We start from the raw sequence: 15,834 nt of genomic DNA, 5'->3' as shown, positions 1-15,834 counted from the left end.
TGATCGTGTTCCCAACATCATTACGGCAGAATGACAAATTACGGAAGGTGGGCGAAAATATTGGAAGCCTTCCGGATCAGGCCAGTTTTGAGCCTGTTCTGGCAATTAAATTGCCAATTTGCCACTATTTTCCATGGCCTGTGCAATTTAACAATGGTCACACAGACTGCATGCATGAAAATGGCAGCAGTGTGGTCCAGAGGGCTCCAGGATGGGTTAAGACACAGCACCTGAGACACACATGGAGGAGAAGAAATCAGTAAAGTTGTTTTCTGATCACATTGAAGACAAGTTTGAGTTTGAGCCAGTGAAGGGGTCAGCTGTGAGGGACTCACAGGAAGAGGGTTTCAGCCAGAGATGGGCAATAACAGGGCCAGGCTGGCCGTAGCAGAAAAAAGGCTATGGGACTCTGATGGAGGCTCCTCCAGTGAGAAAGGGGGAAGGTGAAGGAGGGAGGTGAGGGCTGCTGGCCAGGAGCAAAAGCAATCTGTCATGAGTGCCATGGTGATACTGAAGGGGCAGAAGGTCAGGGAAACATGGGCTGGTACACCCAAGGAGAAGTCACCATCCCAAACCAAATGTGTACAGGCAGCCCACCTTCAAAATAATAGGACACCAATATTGCAGAGGTCTGCACCTCTGCAGGATGGTGGTGACATCCATCTGTAACATGCTTGTTGGTGGGAAGTTCCAATTGTGTGGGTGGCCATCCAATGCCTGTGGCTAATATCATCACCTTGGAGATATGTGCACTGTCGTGTGTAATATTAAAAATTAACAGCTTAATAAGGATAAATAATAATAATCTTTATTAGTATCACAAGTAGGCTTACATTAACACTGCAATGAAGTTACTGCGAAAAACCCCTAGTCGCCACATTCCGGCACCTATTTGGATACACTAAGGGAGAATTCAGAATGTCCAATTCACCTGACAGCACGTCTTTCGGGACTTGTGGGATGAAACCGGAGCACCCGGAGGAAACACACGCAGACACGGGGAGAGCATGCAGACTCCGCATAGACAGTGACCCAAGCTGGGAATTGAACCCAGGTCCCTGGCACTGGAAAGCAACAGTGGTAACCACTATGCTACCGTGCTGCCCAAGAGAATCATGTATATAGATTTATAGAGAGAGAGTGAGAGAGTACAGACATCCCTGTGCAGAAGGTAACCTGAGCAGCTGGTGGAAAAGTATTAAACCATATTCCTATAAAGCTGTTAGACAATAGAATCTTTGATAGAACTTATATGTCACATTACCTCGATCAAAATAGTCAAAAGAGAGGGTGATGGCTGGGTAACATTGATCATGTCCAGATCAGAAGATCATGGTGGTCCTAAACCTCTATGCCTTGTGACCCTTTCAGGATCAGCAGGGGACTTTTGTGACTCACAATATTTACCCATCACTACAGGCACATTGTTCAGGAGAGTGGAAACCTTTATAAAAATTCACCACTGACAATGTCAGCCAGACTGAGAGGCTTTAAGGCTACTGCTGGCTTTCCTAAAGCACAAGGGGTAATCGATTGCATGCATGTAGCCAACCAGGAGTATGCATTAACTGGAAATGTTTTCACTCCTTGTATGTCCAGATAGTGTCTGATCACCATCTCTGCATCTGCAGGTGTGTCAGAAGTATCTCTCAGGTACTCCCAGGTGCCATGATTGTTTGTGACCCATGCTTAACTAAATGGCTCATTAATAGGAGACATACCCTCAAGCCTACTCTGCCATTCAATAAGATCATGTCTCATCTGATTGTGGCCTCAACTCCACTTTCCTGCATACCCGCAAAAGCCTTTGACTCCATTGTTAGTCAATAATTTTTTTAAAATTCATTTACGGGATGTGGGCATTGCTGGCCCATCCCGAGTTGCTCTTCAGAAGGTGGTGGCAAGTTGCCTTCTTGAACCGCTGCAGTCCCTGATATGTAAGTAAACACACTGTGCTGTTAGGGAGGGAGTTCCAGGATGTTGCACCAGTGACAGTGAAGGAACGGCGATATATTTCCAAGTCAGGGTAGTGAGTGACTTGGAGCGGAACCTCCAGGTGGTGGGGTTCCCAGGTATCTGCTGCTCTTGACCTTCTACATGGTAGTGGTTGTGGGTTTGGAAGGTGCTGTCCAAGGAACCTTGGTGAGTTACTGCAGTGCATTTTGTAGATGGTACACAGGGCGGCCACTGTGCATCGGTGCTTGAGGGATTGATGTTTGTGGAAGGAGGAGCAATCAAGCAGGCTGCTTTGTCCTGGATGGTGTCGAGCTTCTAATAATAATAATCACTATTGTCACAAGTAGGCTTCAGTAAAGTTACTGTGAAAAGCCCCTAATCGCCACATTCCGGCGCCTGTTCGGGGAGGCCGGTACGGGACTTGAACTGCGCTGCTGGCCTTGTTCTGCATTACAAGCCAGCTGTTTAGCTCACTGTACTAAACCAGAGTGGTGTTGGAGCTGCACTCATCCAGGCAAGTGGATCACCCTCCTGACTTGTGCCTTGTAGATGATGGACAGGCTTTGTGGGGTCAGGAGGTGAGTTACCTCCTGTTGGATTCCTAGCCTTTGACCTGTCCTGTTGCCACTTGTCAGCCCAAGCCTGGAAATTGTCCAGGTCTTCCTGCATTTATACATGGACTGTAACATGGTACATTTGTTACATTTGTACATGGACTAATCTGGCTCTGCCTTAAAGGTATTCAATGACCTACCTCCACCACTCTCTGGGAAAGAAAGTTTCACAGACCTATGACCCAGGAAGAGAAAACATATCTCCTTCTTTCTTCCTTGTTTTTTCCTTTCATGAAATATCTCCCAGGGTCTTCTATGTTTCCATAAGATCACCTCTCATGCTTCTAAAATCCAAAGGGCTGGATTCTCCGCAGCCCCACGCCGAAATCGCATTTGGCACAGGGGCAGAGAATCCAATTTCACGGTGAAATCGGGCCCGGTGCCGGTCCGGTAATTCTTCGGGACGTGAGAATCGGCGTGATCGCGGAGTATGCCGGGTGACTGGGGGCCGATTGACAGGCCAGCCCAGCGACTCTTCGCTCCCGACCGTCCTTGTCCCCAACGGCGTGGAACTAACTTGGTATCGCCGATTGGGATGCTGGCGTGATGGCTGCAGACTCAGTCCGTAGCCACCCTGGTGGGGGGGGGGGGGAATCGGACACCTGGGGGGGGACCTTATAGGCGGCTGGGGGTTAGATCCGCGCAGTCAGATGTTCGGGCACGCAGCCGATCTGGGGGTCTAATTTCTGTGTCTGCCTCCGCAGTCTGAGTCCGCCATGGAGCTCGGCGTGGCCGCTGGAGGCCATCACCGTGCGCATGCGTGGACTGAAAATCGGAAGTGCGGAGGGCCTGTATCCGCAGCTAAAGCTGCGTGATTTACTCCGGGTCCCGGCTAGCCCACTGCAGGGCATTGAATTAGCTATACTTTTTCCCAGGAATCTCCAGAGTAAATGTCCAGCCGAGGTTGGCGCCGGGCCTCCGATGGAATGCCACGCCCCAGTGCCTCATCAGCGGCGTGAATGCATTCTACGCCGCACATACAGTAAATGTCGTTGACATCATTAATGGGCCCATCCCGATATTCTCTGAGGCTCCTATGATACTCCGCCTCCGCCAGGAGGAATTATCGATGGCGAGGTTCACTTGTGGCTTTAAAATTTGCGAAATAGGCGCCGTGGCTGCTGAGGGAGAGAGTGGAGGTCGGACATGTTCCCAGAGCTGCGACATTGGACTGGCAGGGCTGGCTGGGGGTGGGGGGGGGGGGGGGGGGGGGGGAGTGGGAGAGGGGTGGCGTCTGCCAGAGCCAGGGGAGTAGTGGGGATAGCCAGGAGATGGACCATGGCATTGTGGTGACCCCTGGAACCGGGGTGTCCAGCACCCCACTGACAGCCCACCCTGGTCAATGCTTGCATAGAGTGACACCGGCACCACCCACCGGTGGGGCAGCATGCGGCCCACTCAAGGGAAATGCACATGGTAGTCCCTACAGGAAGGTGCCAGATGGGAGCCGCAGAGCATATCTCTGGCATTGGTAGCGCCAGCTGCCACTGGTAACCCTGCCAGCAGGGACAAATGCTGGGCCCATGCAATGATGGGGCTAGGCATGCAGTGTGGAGGGCAAAGTGCCAAGGGGTATGGCCTGGAGTGGGCAAGAGGAGGAGGGAGAGGGGGGCATGTAGGGGCAGGGGCTGCAGTGCAAGCCGGGGCCACCGTGCAGCCCGTTGGACCTGGCTGGGTACTGGGGTATGCACCAACCAAGAATGGCTGACATCGTCCTAGCTGCCGCAGCCCTGGGGGATAGACTGAGGCTGTATGAGCAGAAGCTACTCAGAGAGGGCATTGCAGCAGCGGTGCCTGCCCCATGGGAACAGGAGACAACCGGTGAGGATGGAGAGCCAGCCACCCAAGAGGCCGAGGAGGAGGTGGGAAGGAGATGCCACATGAAGCCTCATGTGTACCGGCAATGTCTGTCATTCGAGGAGATGCCAGACCGGGCATGCCGTTGAAGTCTCCGGCTGAGGAGGACACCCGCTCTCGGTGGCCATCAAAGTGATCTTCTTCACTACAGGGTCCTTCCAGACACTGAGTGGGGACTGTCTGGAATCTCGCAGACCTCGGTGCACAGGTGCATCCATGTCGTAACAGAGGCCCTTTCTGCCCAGTCGGCACAATATATCAGCTTCTACATGGACCGAGCCCACCAGGATGCCCAGGCTGCGGGGTTCAGCGCCTGAACGTGGGATGGGATTCTCTGGTCGGCGATGTCAAAATCGCGGTCAGCGATCGGCCGGAGAATCCCCATTCACGACCAAATCGGGGGCGGTGCCGCTTTCACGATGCTCCGTCCCCTCAAAAGCGGCATACTTGCACGCCATGCCAATGGCCTCAGGGCGTTGCTTGAGGCCCACCCCCCCGATGCTCCGCCCCCGACCGGCCGCGTTCTCGATGGTCAAGTATGGTCTCATCCGTCGGGAACCCGGCGTGGTGGCTGCGGACTCAGTCCAGCGCCGCCACAATCGGGGGATGGCTGCTCCGCGGGCAGGGGGGACTTTGTCAGGGGCTGGGGGCACTGTTGGGGGGGTGGTCCGGTGCACGCGAGCCGGCCAAGCTGGCAAGAGCCGGGTGCTCTACGCTGCCTTGATGCCAGCCCCCAGCCAAACAGAGGATCGGTGGCCGTTCTACCCCATTTTCTATGTCATACAAAGCCACCGTTCCCATGCCAGCGTGGGGACGGAGCCTCAAAATCGGAGAATCCAGCCCATGATTTCTCTCTGTCTGATTGCATTGAGACATTCCAAGGGCCCTGTTATAACCCCCTTAATAATAGATTCCAGCATTTACCCCTGAAAGATGTTAAACTTAGTGACCTACATTTTGTTTCCCTCCTTTCTTGAATAGAAGAGTTACATTCACTATTTTCCAATCTGCTGGGACGTTTCCAGAATCGAGGGAATTTTGAAAAATTACAACCAATGCATCTACTTTCTCCTCAATTACTTTAATCAGACCCTACGATGAAGTCCAACCAGACCTGGGAACTTTTCAGCATTTCATTCTATTAATTTTCTCATACTTTTTCCCTCCCTCCCTTTCACTTTTTACAAACATTAGGAGCAGGAATCATCCATTTGATCCCTGGAGCCTGCTGCCCCAATTCAATAAGATCAGGCTGACTTGATTATGGTCTCAATTCCATTTTCCGCCTACTCCAAATAACCTTTCACTTCTTTGTTAGTCAAGAATCTATCTACCTCAGCCTTAAAAGTATTCATTGATCTTGCCTTCACCGCTCACCAGGGATGGGAGTTCAAAAGATTCACGACCCTCTAAGAAAAAAAAACTTTCATCTCCATCTTAAACTGTGCCCCCGAGTTCTCGCCTCTCCCACAAGGGGAAACATCCTCTCAGCATCCACCCTGTCAATTCCCCTCAGGATCTTATGTGTTTCAATAAAATCACCTTTCCATCTTCTAAACACCAATCGATATAGGCTCACACTGTCCAACCTTTCCTCACAACAAAAGACCCCCATCCCAGGCATCAGTCGAGTAAATCTTCTCTGAACGACTTCTGACGCATTTATATCCTTTCTTAAATAAGGGGACCAAAACTGTAACACAGCAATCCAGATGTGGTCTCACCAATGCCCTGTCGTGAAATATCTCTACTTCTATATTCCATTCCTCTTGCAATAAATGACAACATTTAATTTGCCTTCCTAATCACTGTGATACCCAACGTGCTGCGCTGGAGAGCCAGCTTCAAATCCTACCACTGCACATGGTTAAATTTGAATTCAAATAAAAATCCAGGGCTGGATTCTCTGTTTCAGGGACTATGGGCGGAATTCTCTGACCTCCCGCAGGGTTGGGGAATCGCCCGGGGCCAGCGTAAATCCGCCCCCCCCCCCCCCCCCCCCCCCCCCACCGCCGTGGCCGGAATTCTCCGCCACCCGGGAATCGGCGGGGGCGGGAATAACGCCCCGCCAATCGGCGTGCCCCCCGCAGCGATGGGCCGAGGTTCCGCCGTTGACAGGCCTCTCCCGCCGGCGGGAATTGGAGCACCTCTGGTGCCGGCAGGATTGGCGGCAGGAGCAGGCCCTCGAGGTCCTGGGGAGGGGCGCGGGGCGATCGGACCCCGGGGGGTGCCCCCACGGTGGCCTGGCCCGCGATCGGGGCCCACCGATTGGCGGGTGGACCAGTGCCGTGAGGGCACACTTTTTCTTCCGCCGCCGCCACGGCCTCCACCATGGCGGAGGCTGAAGAGACCTCTCCTACCGCGCATGCGTCGGTGGTGACGTCAGCGGTCGCTGACGGACCGGCGCATGCGCAGACCGGCGAAGGCCTTTTGGCCAGCCCTGACGCCGGGCGCCAAAGGCCATTGGCGCTGGTTTTGGCGCCTGTCGGCGTGGCAGAAACCACTCCGGCGCGTGCCTAGCCCCTAAAGGTGTGGAGAATTCCGCACCTTTGGGGAGGCCCGACGCCGGAGTAGTTGGCGCCTCTCCGCTACGCCGGGACCCCCCGCCCCGCCGGGTAGGGGAGAATCCCGGCCATGTCTCCACGCCATTGTGACAACTGTGGTCTTTTATGCCAGAAAACCTGGCATCAAAAGGCCACAGATTCACAGCCCTGCAGGGGGTAGCAGGGAGCCATTGTGGAGCTTGCAGTTCCAGCTGCAGATACTACCCCCCGCACGTCCGGGTCAGAGGCCGCGCATGTGCACGACGGCACCCTCCAGTGGCCGCGCTGGGCTCCAATGGTGGACTCAAACCCCAGACCTGGACCACGGAAATAGTGCCCACGATCGGCCGTGCACCGACCCGAACAGCCCGCACAATAAAAGCCCAGTCCTGAATGAGACCCCCCCCTGCTCTCCGATCAGCCGCCCCCGACCGTGGCGGCCACAGACTGAGCCGGAGCCACCTCGCGAGTTTCCCGAATGGCTGGGACCATATTAGAAATATGCCGTTTGGACTTTGACTGGTGAGGGGTGGAGAATAGCAGGGCGGGCCTCAAGCAATGGCCGCAGGTGGTGGATATGCGGCGCGGCGTACTCTGGGAGTATGCCGCTTTTCGGGGGCTGGAGAATTGAGGAACCAACGCTGATCCCGATTCCAACGCCAGATGCGATTTTGCCTTCCGAGTGTGGAGAATCCAGCCCCTGATGATCATGAAACCATTGTCGATTGTTGTTAAAACCCCTTTTTGTTCACTAACATCCTTTAGGGGAGGAAATCTGCCATCCTTACCTGGTCTGGCCGACATGTGACTCTAGATCCACAGCAATGTGATTGACTCTTACGTGCTGCCGCTCAGTTCAAGGGCAATTAGGGATGGGCAACAAATGCAGGTCAGGGAGTGTGGCCCTTCAGCATGAGGAGTAGTAGTTTTTGTCATTTTGCGTACACCAGAATAAACCTGTCGGTGATTTCTACCCTATTGTGTGTCCCTGTCATCTATCCAGTTTGGGTTCTATAAATATAAAAGGCAGCAACTGTTTGGATGGGGGGAAGGGAGGAGCCCATCTACAGGCCCATTCAGACAGCCAGGAAGATGCCTGGAAGGCAGGGCCAAACACTGGCACCCTGGCCTGTGGCTAGGTACCCAGCACCAGACATTGTAAAACTGAACCACACTGGAAAATCCCAGTCAGCCTCCATCACTTAACTTTAACAAGGCTGTCATGGAGCTAATTAGTCTGTCTGCCTCGGTCTTGCAAATCACTGAACCCCCAAAATGACCAGGAACACATTTGGGAAACCAGTATGCTGGCCCCGTTGGGAATTTTCAGGCCCTGTCTGCCTTAATTCCAAACCTTGGCAAGGCCCGAACATTCATCCCCAGATGGGAAACCACTGGTACACGGAGCGTGTTGAATGAATTGTTCTCCAAGCAAATAACTAATGAATGAATGCCACCAAAGTGTATCGGCATTCTCGCATTATAGCATTCATAGTACAAGATATTCTAATATGTGTTATAAAATCATCACAATACTCTTCTAATGTTCGAAGGAGGCTGCTGATGGAGGCACCCAGTCACCTCCTCCATCTGAGGTCTGAACAACATTACTTTTCAGGCTTCCCCTCTTCCCTTGAATTCCTCCCATCAGCTTGCAGATTGAGGTTGCGCAGGAAACAGCCCTTAAGTGGTCAAAATTTGGCCACATAAGGGCCACAGATGAGACAAGGGCTGGCAGGTCAGCCTAGATCAGGGGTGGGCAAACTATGGCCCCGCGGGCCGCATGGTCTTTATGCGGCCCACCAAGTCATTAAAAAAAAATTTTTTTTTTTAAAAATTTTTAATTATTTTTTTAAGGTTAATTGGGGGGGCTGTTGGGTTACTTACTGGTATAGGGTGGATACGTTGACTTGAGTAGGGTGATCATTGCTCGGCACAACGTCGAGGGCCGAAGGGCCTGTTCTGTGCTGTACTGTTCTATGTTCCATATGAGGCGCCCAGAATCATAACCGGGTGAAGTAATTATTTTACTTAATATACTATGCGGCCCTTTAAAATTGTGAATTTCTGAATGTGGCCCTTGCACGGAAATGTTTGCCCACCCCTGGCCTAGATTCTCCTGTTCCCACGTAAAATTGTGGAGAGATTTGGGGTGCACGGGAACTTGGTGGGAAGGCCGTCCAGGAAATTTTACAGCCAGCCCTACCTACAAACCCATCAGCGGGGGACCATGTCCAATGTCTCTGTTACTTCCTCAGAGCTGGCCCCGAGTACAAGTGGAGTGTGTTGTTTACTTCTTGTGCTCCTTCTAAGTGGGAGCAATAATTGATCTTCAATGGGGGGCAGTTTGACTCGGCATAAGCTAGCAGCCATTGTCAGCACTTTAACTTCTGTGCTGTTGAGATGCTTCTGTTAATCTTAGTTTAGTGGTAGCACTCCTACTTCCCAGCCCCACTCCAGGGACCTGAGTGCATAATCTTGGCTGATGCTTCAGTGAGGCAGTACTGTATTGTTAGAGCAGCTGTCTTTTGGATCAGCTGCTAAGCCAAGGCCTTGTCTGTCCTCTCGATGTGAAAGACCCCATGGTACTATTTCAAAGAAGAGAAGAGAAGTTATCACTAGTGTTCCAGTCTGTATTTATCCCTGAACCAAAACTGGTTAGATGATTAACACGTTGCTGTTTGTGGGAGCGTACGGTGCTCAGATTGACTTTTCTACATTACCACACTTACTACTGTATTAGTGCTTCATTGTAAGTACATCAATGTACTTGATTGACTGAAAAGTGTGCATTGGGATGTCCTAAAGGGCGTATGGTAGCACAGTGGTTATTACTGTCGCTTCACAGCTCCAGGATCGCAGGTTCAATTCCCGGCTTGGGTCACTGTCTGTGTGGAGTCTGCACGTTCTCTCCGTGTCTGGGTGGGTTTCCTCCGGGTGCTCCGGTTTCCTCCCACAGTCCAAAGATGTGAGGGTTAGGTGGATTGGCCACGCTAAATTTCCCTTTGTGTTCAAAAAGGGTGGATGGGGTTACTGGGTTACGAGGATAGGGTGGAGGTGTGGGCTTAGTGCTCTTTCCAAGGGCCGGTGCCTGCTCGATGGGCCAAATGGCCTCCTTCTGTACTGTAAATTCTATGATTCTATGAAAAGTCATGAAAGGCACTATATAAATGTAAGTCTTTCTTTCCTTTCACTCACATAGGACGCCATTTGTGAGACGAGCCATTACGGTACTGTTTCCCGTGTGGAACCCTGATTGAAGAGATTCAAACAAATGTTCAAGGACTTTGGAAGAGTTTGGAAATGGGGCGATAGTTTGCAAGATTGATGGGGTTCAACCAAGGGTTGGTTTTTTGAAGAGAGGGAGGATGGCAGCAGATTTAAAGGAGAGAGGGAGGATACCTAAAGTGAGGCAACAGTTTAAAATATCAGCTCAAGTCAGGCCTCGGAAGGAAAGGCGTGTAATTTAGTGGGAATAAATATGAGGGAGCAGGAAGTGAGTTTCTTGAATAAGACAGGTTTGGAGTGGACATAAGGATGATAGGGGACAGAATTCCCCGGCCTCTCAGCTGCGTGTTTTTTGGCGGTAAGAGGCGGCGTGCCATTTGCAGACGGTGAGATTTTCTGGGTGCGATTCTCCGAGGCTGCGCTGGAGCGAACTAGCTGTCGTAAACTCTGTCGAGTTCAACGACGGCGCGAAACGGCCCCGATCACGACCTATTCTGGCCCCGGGAAAGGGCTAGCATCGGGGCCGCGTGGAACACGGGGGGCATGGCGTTGAATGCGCGTCGTCAGCGCACGACGCCCGAATGATGCCGCATCCGTAAAGGGTGCAATCCACGTAGAGAAAGACCCGCAGCAGAAGAGGGAGGGAAATGACGGAGCCACACCGAGGTTCCGTGATACGGACATGGAGACCATCCTAGATGAGGTGGAGCATCGCAGGGGCATCCTCTGCCCAAGATGAGGGCATCGCCACCCTTCCAGTGCTGTGCGACGGGCCTGGCGTCAGGTGGGCACGGCAGTCAGTGCAGACCCCTCGGTCCGGGGAGCAATGCCGCAAGAAGCCCCATGACCTCACCAGGGCTGCCAGGGTGAGTGCCACGAGGGTGCCCCTGGGTCACAACCCATCCCCCCCATGTCCCTCATCACCCACCCTGCGGGCACGAGGGGGAGGAGGGGCGAGAGTGAGTGGAGGGCGGTGAACAGCGGTGTCACAGACCCACATGAGTGCTGCGACCCCCTGGAGAGATGCCATGGTGTGGCTGCAACTTTCCCCCCACCCAGCATTAATGTAGTCTATATCTGAATGCCCTGATGATACCTGCCTAATTGTGATGCTCTATCCATGCCCCCCACCCAACAGGACAAGACTGGTCACAACAGCCGGGAGTGCAACAGAACCGGAGGGGGTTCACCCGTTATGCACCCCCTGACAGTGTTCGAGCAGAGGGCACTGGACCTTGCTGGGGGATCTGCCATCCAGGAGGTTGCACACTGCGAGGTTGGAGGCGCAGAAGCAAGTGAGACATCCCTGCATGTCCCCCCACCCCATCCTCTGTCCCCTCACACTCCACACTGGACCACCCTTCCTCTCTCCCCTCACACTCTGCCCACTGGACCACCCATCCTCTCTCCCCTCACACTCTGCCCACTGGACCACTCATCCTCTCTCCCCTCACACTCTGCCCACTGGACCACCCATCCTCTCTCCTCTCACACTCTGCCCACTGGACCACCCTTCCTCTCTCCCCACACACTCTGCCCACTGGACCACCCATCCTCTCTCCTCTCACATTCTGCCCACTGGACCACCCATCCTCTCTCCTCTCACATTCTGCCCACTGGACCACCCATCCTCTCTCCTCTCACACTCTGCCCACTGGACCACCCTTCCTCTCTCCCCACACACTCTGCCCACTGGACCACCCATCCTCTCTCCCCTCACACTCTGCCCACTGGACCACCCGACACCCGGCCGAGCGTGTCTAACTAACCCCGTATCATTCTGTTCCCCAGGGCCTGCTGGCGAACGTCCAGGGCCGTCTGGTGCCACACACAGGCGACCATCCACGACGACCACCACACCCAGGGTCGCACGCCAGAGGGTGGCAGGAGGTCGGCCAGGAGTGCCATCGTCCAAATCCGGGACTCTCGAGCGGGACGTACAGAGGACGGACAGTGACAACTTTCATGGCTGTGCGTTGCCCGAAGGTCGGGCCGTGAGACAGGACAGGGCGGGGTCAGTGGACCCAGATGCACAGAGGACGGCGACGCAGTCAACGGACTCACCTGACGCTGAACCGTACATGGTCCGCGTGCGCCCTGCGCTGGGACATGACTGGGACCAGGACACTCCTGATTTATTGACGGACGAGGACCTAGAGCTTGCGGCACTGCTGTCTCCCACACCATCCACCATCCCAGAGACACTCACCTCGGTTGGGCAATTAAGTGATGAGGCTCCTGGGTCATGGTCTGTGTGCACCACACAGCTGAGCCGGTACAGCAGGTGGAGGTCGGAGCAGCCGAGGGGCTGGACGGTTGGAGGGCTGCCCAGACCCAGCATCCAGACGTTTCCCGGGTTCCTGGATTTACTCGACCCACGTGGACAGCCGATGCATTTTGAAACCCAGGGACACAATGACGGGATGAGGGCTGTCTTCCAGCAGCTGCAGACGCAGTTAGAGGAGTCAAACCGCATCCAGGAGCAGGGAGTGGTACCGCTCACGGCAGCCACCCAGGCCCACGCCGCACGGGTGGCGTCCGCGGTCGAGGCAATGGGTGAAACGGTATCGGCCATGGGTCAGGTTATGCAAGGCGTTGGGCTTCACGTGCACGCGTCATCCATGGCCCAGGAGAGGGCTGCCCTCTCACAGGCAGCAATGCGCCAGAGCCAACATGACATTGCCGGCGCGCTACGGGCCCTGGCCGAGTCTCACCGGGTCATGGCTCAGTCCCAGCACACCATGGCTCAGTCCCAGCACACCATGGCTCAGTCCCAGCACACCATGGCACAATCCCAGCAGGCAATGGCACAGTCCCAGCAGGCCATAGCACAGTCCCAGCAGGCAATGGCTCAGTTCCAGCACGCCATAGCACAGTCCCAGCAGGCCATGGCACAGTCCCAGCATGCCATGGCACAGTCCCAGTAGTCAGTCGCGGAGAGCATCGACCGCCTGACGCACGTGCAGACGGGGAGCCATGTTGTGGGGCGTGATTCTCAGCAGTCTGCCTCCACTCCTGCTGTACCATCTGGGGATTCACTTAGACATAGTGGTAGGGCCCGTAAGGCAATGAAGAGGGACACAGAGTAAGTTGGCACGGGTGCAGAGCACAGTTTAGTTGTCGGGCATCTGTACATAATATTCACCATTGAACTCACTGTTGCAACTAATTTGTAAGACTGTGTGATTTTTCCGTTGCCACGGGGATCGTGATGGTGACCGAGTGTCGCTGTGGTTGACGAGCGGTGAAACTTCGGTGCCGGGTGTGCAGTCCCTTCCCCCTCCACCCCTCCCACAGCTACCCCACGCGGGCACGTGATGGAGTGTCCGTGACGAACTCAGCGACCACCGAGATGGATGGTTCAGCTATTACCATGAATCAGACTTTGTCTAACGATTCTGAGCTCACAGCTCATCGCAGAGCGGGCTGTCATCATTCCACATGGCACTGATCACACCCGCTGACACTGCCATCAATGTCGTGCCATACTATTGTGCCGCAGTGGTAAGGGTGATGTCGAAGTGGAGCAGTGTATGCGGAGCGGGGGTGCAGGGGGTGGTGGTGGGAGTCGTGTGCTGTCCGTGTGCACGACTGGCGATGCAGGAGGTACTGTTCAGCGATTCCGTCGCACGCGATGCGTGAATCCTGCAGCCATCAACGCGTCGCATGCCTGCTGTCCTCACTGGTGCCGTCGTGCATTACCAGCACCTGGGTCGTGTCTGCGTGCTGCGCCCGCCACTCCGTCAGCCTCCTCCTCCTCCTCCTCCACCTCCTCCTCCACCTCCTCCTCCTCAACCTCCTCCTCCTCCTCTGTGCTGGCACCACTACCAGTGGCTTCTCCCTCCGCCTCCTGCAGCAGGTCATCTCCCCTCTGCATCGCGATGTTGTGCAGCGCACAGCAGACCACAACAATGCGAGCGACCCTGTCGGCCTGGTACTGCAGGGCCCCTCCGGAGTGGTCCAGGCACCTGGATCTCATTTTCAGCAGACCGAAGCAGCGCTCCACCACACCCCTGGTTGCTGCATGGGCCTCATTGTAAAGGGTCTCCGCGTTGGTCTGAGGCCTCCGTATGGGCGTCATCAGCCAAGACCTCAGTGGATAACCCCTGTCGTCCAGCAACCAGCACCTCAGCCAGGGGGGCCGTCCCTCAAACATTGCGGGGATGAACGACTGCGCGAGAATGTAGGCATCATGCACACTCCCTGGGAACCTTGCGCACACGTGCATGATCCTCATGTGGGGGTCGCATACTACCTGGATGTTCATGGAGTATGACCCCTTCCTGTTAGTGAACACTTCCCTGTTGCCTGCAGGTGGGCACATGGGGACGTGAACACAATCGATCACTCCCTGGACTATCGGTATCCTGGCCACCTTGGCAAATCCACGGGCTCGTGCTTCTTGATGTGTGTGGTGATATGATCTGCATACTTGTCTGCCATTGGGCCAAAACGTCGGCTTACCATTGGCCCTGGACGGTCTGAGTTAACCACGCCTCTATTAATGAGGTATAAATGGTCAGACGCCTGACGATCGTCCCTTTCCATTGTAGACGATCGCAGAGTTGTGTTCTAGTCAATTAAAGCCAGACTTTGGTAAATCACTCGCCTCGCGTACAATTGATGGTACACCAATTTAATTGACTACGACTTTGAAGATGGAGTTTCGCATCAAGCCCGAATGCCTCCGCATCAGCCCGCAAACTCCGAACTCTGCAGAACTTTTCCAACTCTGGCTGACTTGCCTCGAAGGGTTCCTAGCATCTACAACCACCCCCCCCCCCTACCGGGGCACAGAAGCTGCACGTCCTCCACTCCAGTGTGGGTATCGACGCTTACACAATAATCAAAGAGGAAACGGATTATGATGACGCTATACAAAAGCTAAAAGGACAATTCATCAAACCGGTCAACAGGGTATTTGCTCGACATCTGCTGGCCACCAGAAAGCAGGTCCCCGGTCAGTCTCTAAGCCAATACGCCCGGGCCCTCTATGCCCTGGGGAGAAGTTGTTCCTGTGTAGCGGTCTCGGCTACAGAGCACATGGAGCTACTGATCAGAGACGCTTACGTGGCTGGGATGCTGTCTCCCGTGATCCGCCAGCGGATGCTGGAAAGAGACGAACTCAGTTTAACTGAGACGCTGACTCTCTCCGCCTCCCTGGAGGTCGCAGATCAAAGCGCTCGCACCTATGACCCTGGCCAGGCCTCCTGGCACGCTTCCCACCCGCCACCCGCCGCTCCCGACCTCCCTCAGGCTTGTGCCGCGGGACGCCCCGATAAATCCGCGGGGCCCCGCTGCTACTTTTGCGGGTGCGCAAAACACCCTCGCTCGCGCTGCCCAGCCCGCTCCGCCATCTGTAAGAGCTGCGGGAAGAAGGGCCACTACTCCACGGTCTGCCAGGCCAAAACGCTGTCTGCAGCGCTTCTGGAAGCTGCACAGCACTCCCCCCCCCCATCCCCCGCCCCCAGGCCTCTGCGAACGGCCTGTGTGCCTCTCTCTCTCCCCCAGGGCCCCCCCAGCTGCTCCCGACGCGCGCCCCGCCGGCCGACAAGCGCACCTCCCCGGCCCCTCCAGGTCTCTGCCGGCCTGCCCCGCACATTTCTCCCCCCCGCCCCCGGGCCCCGGCGCCCGAC

This window comes from Scyliorhinus canicula, chromosome 5 (assembly GCF_902713615.1).
Source record: "Scyliorhinus canicula chromosome 5, sScyCan1.1, whole genome shotgun sequence".
Taxonomy (NCBI): domain Eukaryota; kingdom Metazoa; phylum Chordata; class Chondrichthyes; order Carcharhiniformes; family Scyliorhinidae; genus Scyliorhinus; species Scyliorhinus canicula.
Note: the sequence above shows the minus strand (reverse complement) of the source record.